Genomic DNA, 9756 nt, shown 5'->3' on the forward strand with positions numbered 1-9756 from the left:
CCTAAAATTACTTTTGATTATTACAAATGCAAATTACTGGACCCTTCTAGAGGTAGAACTCAAGAATCCACTTTTTAAAAAAACCTTCATGTTGATTTTTGTGTACTCTACAGTTTATGTGTATTTCTTTTTTTTCACTGTTTAGGGAATTTTTATTAAAGCAAGAATTTTATAATCCAAATTATGTTACCTTGCTCAGTTATCAATTCTGTTATTTAAAACAGAAGTGACATTCTGAGCTATTCCCCAGTAAAGGATTACAAAATTAAAGAAAGGAATGCTTTAAATTTTTGTACTTTGCTGAAAATTCTTTTTCCCAGGGTCTATAAAACATTAATTTGTTTTTATATTTTACTATTTTTTGTGGGGTTTTTTTGTGGTTGTTTTTAAATCAATAAGTAATCTAGGACTAGCATTATGTTTGCTAGACCTGCCATTTTCTCAGTACATAAGGTTCAAAGTTTCCTTTCCTTTTTTTATTTATTTTATATTTTGCAATGTTATTTTTTTCCATAATGTTTAAGTTTTTTGATGTTTAGATATTTTTCTTTGGTGAAGCACGAGTTTCTTTTCATAGTCACTGATCAATTTTAAACAGTTGGAACACCAGTGGCACTGTTAACTGCTTTCTGGGCAGCCTCTTTAGCTTGGTGGGCTTGTAATACAGCTACAGCTTCAACAACTTTAGAACGGAGACTCTGGAGACTCAAGCATATGAAGAAGTTCTGAATTATCAATCTCCAACAACATGCCAGTGATTTTACAAGCAAGAGTAGGGTGCATGGCTTGAATTAGATGAAAGAGCTGTTCACCCAACATTTGCTTTTGCTCTTGAGAAGGGACAGATGCCAACATGGAAGCAGTCAAAGGCTCCTGACCTTGTACATGAAGAGCAGGCTGCTGCATGGTAACTTGTGGCTGTGTATTAAGATGATGTTGAGGATCACAAACTCCCGCAGTGTACTTATACTGTGGAACGGTGTGAACAGCAGGTGTATTTCTAAAAAAGTTGGGGCTAGATAATTTGTGTGACATCCTTGTCAGTGCACCCTTTTACAAATTCCCAAATCAATTTAATTCACAAATTATCTTAGTCCCTGCCTTCTCTCCCAGCCATTTTAGGACTATCAAAAATATAGATTTGGCCAGTCAAATCATCTTGCTGGCAGTCTAGCACAAAGTTATCTGAAGAGAATAAATGAAAAAAAAATAAATACAATTCCCATTATTAAATGTGCATTAAATGGTACAGTTTAGGTGTTTTTCATATATCATCTTAATTTTAAACTCTAAGTATTATAGGTAATATTTTCATTTAGTACATTTAGGATCATAGAGATTAAGTAACTTGTTTATGGTCATATAACGAGTGACTGGGTCTGGATTAGAACACAGGGTTTACTTCAAACACTCATTCCTTTTCCACACAGACTCTGATAATTAAAAAACAATCAATCAATCAACAATCAGGGAAAGAAAAAAGAAAGGTAGAAGATAAAATGTCATTATGTCACCAAAATACTCTGTTTTCTAATAGCCAAAATATAACTTACCTTTTAAGACTTCCCTACTCTCTTCACTCCAGGAGTTCTCTGCTTTTCCAGGTTCTTGGCTTAGTCCTGATAAATCCCATGGTAAATTTTTCCACATCAGCTAAGTCATTGACTCTGAATTACACTAATATCCAAAAAATATATATTTTCCCCATCTTAAACTCTGATTTTATGATACAGCAGCCACTGGCTATATGTGACTATTTTAATGCAATTAATTTAATTTAATTAATACTTTAAAATTAATTAAAATTGAAGAAAATAAAAAAATCAGTTGCCTGGTCACACTCACCAAATTTGGGGTGGTCACTAACTTTATTGGATAATAGCTATTGAATTGGATAGTACAGATCTATAACATTCCTATTGGGTAGAATTGCCTGAATATACAAGTAAAAGGAAATTTTATATTTGAGGGATATGTTATCTTTGGTACAAAAAAACATTTTTCTCTATATTTGAAAACTTATTTTGATAAAAAAAATTTAAAAATCTTTAACCATTAACGTTTTTAGGTTTTTACTTGAAATTATAATCCCTCTCCATCCTTAAAAAAAATAGATTAAAGGGTTTTTAAAGGTACAGATGGTAAAAATCTGCTTATTACACTGACTGGACATTATAGAATATTAGTTCTAAAAGGAAAGTTGATTCATAATTAATTTTTATTTTTACAACAAGATAGATTCAAGCAGTTAAGACTGTCATGGTGCAATTTTCTGTGGTTTTCTACACAATTTTGTGACAACATTTGTTCTGGACTGTCATTTCAAGGACATTTGTATAGCAAACAGCCTTAAAAGATAGAGGTCCCTTCAGGGCAGAGGGTAGATTTGTTTCCTTAACAGATTAATAAAGATGACATCTATTTCTGGAGCCAAAGTTGGTGAGATTTTCTAGAATTCCCCTTTCAAATACTGAGGGTTTCCTAAGTTTGGGGTCACTTAGCTGTGACACAAACCCACTGTGTGTGCAGCACCCACCTGGTCTGCTCTATATTTTCACCTTGGATCTTGGAGGCCAGGGGACTGATGTCAGTGAAGCTGCCTGCTGGGCCATGACTCATAATGTCTTGTTTCTAACCCGGGAGTCTGTGTCATTATGCTAGACTACATTGTGACAGTCTCATGTGTAAACTTGCAAGCTGGGTAAAATCTCAAGACTTTACACAGTTCTTCAAAAAATCTTAAGACAAATTAGAGATTGTAACTATGTCCTGAGAACCAGCCTATAACCCAGAGTGTGGTGGAGAGGCAGAATGGCCAAAAGGGTGGGGATTGAAGACGTGGAAGGTGGAGATGGCTGGTAAAAAAAAAAACACATCATTTTATTTTGTAACAAGTCCTAATCCATTTAATTTTTGGCCAGTTAAACCTAGACCCACTGAAATAAGGGTTATGAGCTAATACTAATCTCGGTCAAAAACAAAGCAAAACACTTGAAAACACAGGTTTTTGAGAATAAAATAGATCCCTAAATAGTTTTGCAATCTTCACCCATTTTTCCTCACCATTATCAGTTCTAAAAGACTCCACATTAAAAATCATCCCACTGGTTGGTAAAAATTCTCTTCTTCCCATCCCAAAGCCACCATCCCCTTGTTCTTGCTTTTCCAATTCTAAATCAGTAAGAAAACTTAGTCAAAACTAGATTAAAAGCGGTCTCTTGGACTCACATTCACCCCAAACCACCTTGTATCCCTCTCCCACTCCAGAATTCCCTCACTCCCTCTACCCCCTCCACGCACACCCTGATATGGAAGGTGTACAACATGTGCCCAGAAGGATGGGGAAATATTGCTTCATAGAAAGAAAGTAGTCAAAACACAACCAATTGACTGCTAACTTTACTAAAGTAATGGATTATCAAATTTTTAAACTCACAACTATAGTTTATTTCAGTATATAGCAAAATAAATATATTCAGATTTTTACATTTGATTCCCCTTTTTAAACAAAATTCAGACTGTTTCTATCATTTTGAATAAAATAAATTATAACTGACATTGTTTTTACTTTTCCCAGCACTGGGTTTGTTTTTTATTTATTATTTATTTATTTATTTATTATTTTTTAGTTTTCAACGATTCATTAGTTGTGTATAATACCCAGTGCTCATCCCAACACGTGCTCACATTAATACCCAACACCAGTCACCCATCTCTTCCCCCCCCCTCCCTTCTGTAACTCTCAGTTTGTTTCCCAGAGTCCAGAATCTCTCATGGTTTGTCTCCCACTCTAATTTCTTCCCAGTTTTCCCTCCCTTCCCCTGTGGCCCTCTGTTCTATTCTTTATGTTCCACATATGAGTGAACATATATGGTAATTGTCTTTCTCTGCTTGGCTTATTTCACTTAGCATAATCCCCTCCAGTTCCATCCATGTCAATGCAAATTGTGGATATTCATCCTTTCTGATGGCTGAGTAATGTAACATTGTATATGTGTACCACATCTTCTTTAACCACTCTCTGTTAAAGGGCATCTCAGTTTATTCCATAGTTTGGCTATTGTGGACATTGCTGCTATAAACATTGGGGTGCATGTGCCCCTTCTTTTTACTATATCTGTGTCTTTGGTGTAAATATATAGTAGTGCAATCGCTGGGTCATAGGGTAGCTCTATTTTTAACATCTTGAGTAACCTCCATAGAGTTTTCCAGATTGGCTGCACCAGCTTGCATTACCACCAACAGTACAAGAGGGTTCTGCCTTCTCCACAACCTCGCCAACACTTGTTGTTTCCTGTATTGTTAATTTTGCCATTCTAGCTGGTGTAAAGTGGTATCTCATTGTGGTTTTGATTTGGATTTCCCTGATGGCTAGTGATGTTGAACATTTTTTTCATGTGTCTGTTAGTGATGTGTATGTATTCTTTGGACAAGTGTCTGTTCATGTGTTCTGCCCATTTCTTGATTGGATTATTTCTTCTTTGGGTATTGATTTGCTAAGTTCTTTATGAATTTTGGATACTAGCTCTTTATCTGATATGTCATTTGCAAATATCTTCTCCTATTCAGTCAGTCATCTTTTGGTTTTGTTGACTGATTTTCTTGCTGTGCAAAAGCTTTTTATCTTTATGAAGTCCCAAAAGTTCATTTCGGTTTTTGTTTCCCTTGCCTTTAGAGAAGTGTCTTGAAAGAAGTTGCTGTGGCTGTTGTCGAAGAGGTTACCACCGATGTTCTCCTCCAGGATTTTGATGGATTCCTGTCTCACATTGAGGTCATTCATCCATTTTGAATTTATCTTTTTGTATGGTGTAAGAGAACGGTCTAGTTTCATTCTTCTCCGTGTGGCTGTCCAGTTTTCCCAGCACCATTTATTAAAAAGACTGTTGTTTTTCCATTGGATATTCCTTCCTACTTTGTTAAAGATTAGATGTCCATAGAGTTGAGGGTCCATTTCTGGGATTTCTAATCTGTTCTACTGATCTATGTGTCTGTTTTTGTGCCAAGACCATACTCTCTTGATGACTATGGCTTTGTAATATAGCATGAATTCAGGCATTCTGATGCCCCCAGCTTTTGTTTTCTTATTCAACATTCCCCTGGCAATTCGGGGTCTTTTCTGGTTTCATAAAAATTTTAGGACTCTTTATTCCAGCACTTTGAAAAATGCCATTGTTATTTTCATAAGGATTGCATCGAAAGTGTACATTGCTCTGAGCAGGATAGACATTTTAACAATGTTTATTCTTCCAATCCATGAGCATGGAAAGTTTTTCCATCTCTTTGTGTCTTCCTAAATTTATCTCCCTTTTTTAAATCTTTTTGTGAATTTTTTTATTAACATATATTATTTGTTTCAGGGGTACAGGTCTATGATTCATCAGTCTTAAAAAATTCACAGTGCTCACCATAGTATATACCATCCCCAGTGTCCATCACCCAGCCACTCCATCCCTCCCACCCCCTCCACTCCAGCAACCCCCAGTTTGTTTCCTGAGATTAAGAGTCTCTTATGGTATGTCTCCATCTCGGTTTCATCTTGTTTCATTATTCCCTCCCTTCCCCTATGATCCTCTGTCTTGTTTCTCAAAATCCTTATATCAGTGAGATCATATGATAATTATCTTTCTCTGATTGAATTATTTCACATAGTACAATACCCTCTACTTCCCTCCACACCATTGCAAATGGCAAGATTACACTTTTTGATGGCTGCATAATATTCCATTTTATATATATACCACTTCTTTTTATCCACTCATCTGTTGATGGACATCTAGGCTCCTTTCATAGTTTAGCTATTGTGGACATTGCTGCTGTAAACATTGGGGTGCCTCTGCCCCTTTGGATAACTACATTTATATATTTGGAGTAAATACCCAGTAGTGCAATTGCTGGGTCATAGGGTAGCTCTATTTTCAACTTTTTAAGGAACCCCTATACTGTTTTCCAGAGTGGCTGCACCAGCTTGCATTCCCACCAACAGTGTAGGAGGGTTCCTCTTTCTCTGCATCCCCGCCAACATCTGTCATTTCCTGACTTGTTAATTTTAGCCATTCTGACTGGTGTGAGGTGGTATCTCACTGAGGTTTCGATTTGGATTTTCCAGATGCCGAGTGCTCTTGAGCACTTTTTCATGTGTCTGTTGACCATTTGGATGTTTTCTTTGCAGAAATGTCTGTTCATATCTTCTGCCCATTTCTTGATTGGATTATTTGTTCTTTGGGTGTTGAGTTGAACAACTTCTTTACAGATTTTGGATACTACCCTTTATCTGATGTGTCATTTGCAAATATCTTTTCCCATTCTGTTGGTTGTCTATTAGTTTTGTTGACAGTTTCCTTTGCTGTGCAAAAACTTTATCTTGATGAAGTCCCAATAGTTCCTTTTTGCCCTTGCTTTTCTTGCCTTTGGTGATGTTTCTAGGAAGAAGTTGCTGCGGCTGAGGTCGAAGAGGTTGCTGCCTGTGTCCTCCTTTATGATTTTGAAGGGTTCCTGTCTCACATTTAGGTCTTTCATCCATTTTGAGTCTTTTTGTGTGTGTGTGGTGTAAGGAAATTGCCCAGTTTCATTCTTCTGCATGTGCCTGTCCAATTTTCCCAACACCATTTGTTGAAGATACTGTCTTTTATCCATTGGATATTCTTTCCTACTTTTTCAAAGATTACCTGACCATAGAGTTGAGGGTCCATTCCTGGGCTCTCTATTCTGTTCCATTGATTTATGTGTCTGTTTTTCTACAAGTATCCTACTGTCTTGATGATTAGAGCTTTGTAATAGAGCATGAAGTCCAGAATTGTGATGGCACCAGCTTAGGTTTTCTTTGTCAACATTCCTCTGGGTATTTGGGGTCTTTTCTGGTTCCACACAAATTTCAGGATTTTTTGTTCCATTTCTTTGAAAAAAGTGGATGTGATTTTGATAGGGATTACATTAAATGTGTAGATTGTTCTAGGTAGCATAGATATTTTCACAATATTTATTCTTCCAATCCAAGAGCATGGAAGGTTTTTCCAATTTTGTGTCTTCTTCAATTTCTTTCATGAATATTCTATAGTTTTCTGAGTGCAAATACTTGACCTCTTTGGTTAGATTTATTCCTAGGTATCTTATGGTTTTGGGTGCAATTGTAAATGGGATCAAGTCCTTAATTTCTCTTTCTTCTGTCTTGTTGTTGGTGTATAGACTTGCAGCTGATTTCTGCCCATTGATTTTACATCCTGCCACTTTACTGAATTCCTTTATGAGTTCTAGCAGTTTTAGGGTGGAGTTTTTTGGGTTTTCCACATAAAGTATCATATCATTTGCAAAGAGAGAGAGTTTCACTTCTTCTTTTCTGATTCGGATGCCTTTTATGTATTTTTGTTGCCTGATTGCTGAGGCTAGGACTTCTAGTATTATGTTGACCACCAGTGGTGATAATGGACATCCCTGCCATATTCCTGACCTTAGGGGGAAAGCTCTCAGTTTTTTCCCATTGAGAATGATATTTGCTGTAGGTTTTTCATAGATGGCTTTTATGATATGGGGGTATGTACCCTCTATCCCTACACTGTGAAGAGTTTTATTCAAGAAAGAATGCTGTACTTTGTCAAATGCCTTTTCTGCATTTATTGAGAGGGTCATATGGTTCTTGTTCTTTCTTTTATTAATGTATTGTATCACAGTGATTGATTTGCGGATGTTGAACCAAACTTGCAGCCTTGGAATAAATCCCACTTGGTCGTGGTGAATAATTCTTTTAATGTACTGATGGATCCTATTGGCTAGTATTTTGGTGAGAATTTTTGAGTCCATATTCATCAGGGATATTGGTCTGTATTTCACCTTTTTGGTGGGGTCTTTGTCTGGTTTGGGGATCAAGGTAATCCTGGTCTTGTAAAATGAGTGTGGATGTTTTCCTTCCATTTCTATTTTTTGGAACAGCTTCAGAAAAATAGGTATTAATTCTTCTTTAAATGTTTGGTAGAATTCCCCTGGGAAGCCATCTGGCCCTGGGCTCTTGTTTTTTGCGAGATTTTTGATTACTGTTTCAATTTCCTTAGTGGTTGTGGGTCTGTTCAGGTTTTCTATTTATTCTTGGTTCAGTTTTGGTAGTTGATACATCTCTAGGAATTCATCCATTTCTTCCAGATTATCTAATTTGCTGGCATATAGTTGCTCATAATATGTTCTTATAATTGTTTGTATTTCTTTGGTGTTGGTTGTGATCTCTCCTCTTTCATTCATGATTTTATTTGGGTCATTTCTCTTTTCTTTTTGAGAAGTCTGGCCAGAGGTTTATCAATCTTAGTAATTAGTTCAAAGAACCAGCTCCTAATTTCGTTGATCTGTTCTACTGTTTTTTTGATTTCTATTTCATTGATTTCTGCTCTGATCTTTATAATTTCTCTTCTCCTGCTGGGTTTAGGCTTTATTTGCTGTTCTTCTCCAACATCTTTAGGTGTAGGGTTAGGTTGTGTACTTGAGACCTTTCTTGTTTCTTGAGAAAGGCTTGTATTGCTATATACTTTGCTCTTAGGACCACCTTTGCTGTATCCCAAAGATTTTGAACAGTTGTGTTTTAATTTTCATTTGTTTCCATGAAGTTTTTTAATTATTCTTTAATTTCCTGGTTGACCCATTCATTCTTTAGTTGGATGCTCTTTAGCCTCCATGTATTTGAGTTCTTTCCAACTTTCCTCCTATGATTGAGTTCTAGTTTCAAAGCATTGTGGTATGAAAATATGCAGGGAATGATCCCAATGTTTTGTTACCAGTTGAGACCTGATTTGTGACCCAGGATGTGATGTATTCTGGAGAATGTTCCATGGGCACTAGAGAAGAATGTGTATCCTGTTGCTTTGAGATGGAATGTTCTGAATATATCTGTGAAGTCCATCTGGTCCTGTGTGTCATTTAAAGTCTTTATTTCCTTGTTGATCTTTTGTTTAGATGATCTGTCCATTTCAGTGAGGTGGGTGTTAATGTCCCCTACTATAATTGTATTATTGTCTATGTGTTTCTTTCACTTTGTTATTAATTGGCCTATATAATTGGCTGCTCCCATGTTAGGGGCATAGATATTTAAAATTGTTAGATCATCTTGTTGGATAGACCCTTTAAGTATGATATAGTGTTCTTCCTCATCTGTAATTATAGTCTTTGGTTTAAAATCTAATTTGTCCGATATAAGGATGGCCACCTTAACTTTCTTTTGATGTCCATTAGCATGCTAAATCGTTTTCCACTCCCTCACTTTTAATCTGGCAGTGTCTTTGCATCTAAAAAAAGTCTTTTGCAGACAGCATATCGATGGGTCTTGTGTTTTTTTTTTTTTTTTTTTTTTTCCAATTTTATTTTGTTTGTTTTTTTTTTGGGGCATTTACCCCATTTACATTTACATTCAGGGTAACTATGAAAGATATGAATTTAATGCCATTGTATTGCCTGTGAGGTGACTGTTACTGTATATTGTCTCTGTTCCTTTCTGGTCTGTTACATTTAGGCTCTTTCTTTGCTTAGAGGACCCCTTTCAATATTTCTTGTAGGACTGGTTTTGAGTTTGCAAATTGTTTTAGTTTTTGTTTGTCTTGGAAGCTTTTTATCGCTCCTATTTTCAACGACAGCCTAGCTTGGTAGTGTTTTCTTGTCTGCATATTTTTCTCATTTAGTGCTCTGAATATATCATACCAGTCCTTTCTGGCCTGCTGGTTTTCTGTGGATATGTCTGCTGCCAATCTAATGTTTCTACCATTGTAGGTTACGGACCTCTTGTCC

The sequence above is a fragment of the Callorhinus ursinus genome, unplaced genomic scaffold, assembly GCF_003265705.2.
Source record: "Callorhinus ursinus isolate GAN/ISIS: 27379988/994484 unplaced genomic scaffold, GSC_fseal_2.0 scaffold40, whole genome shotgun sequence".
NCBI lineage: Eukaryota > Metazoa > Chordata > Mammalia > Carnivora > Otariidae > Callorhinus > Callorhinus ursinus.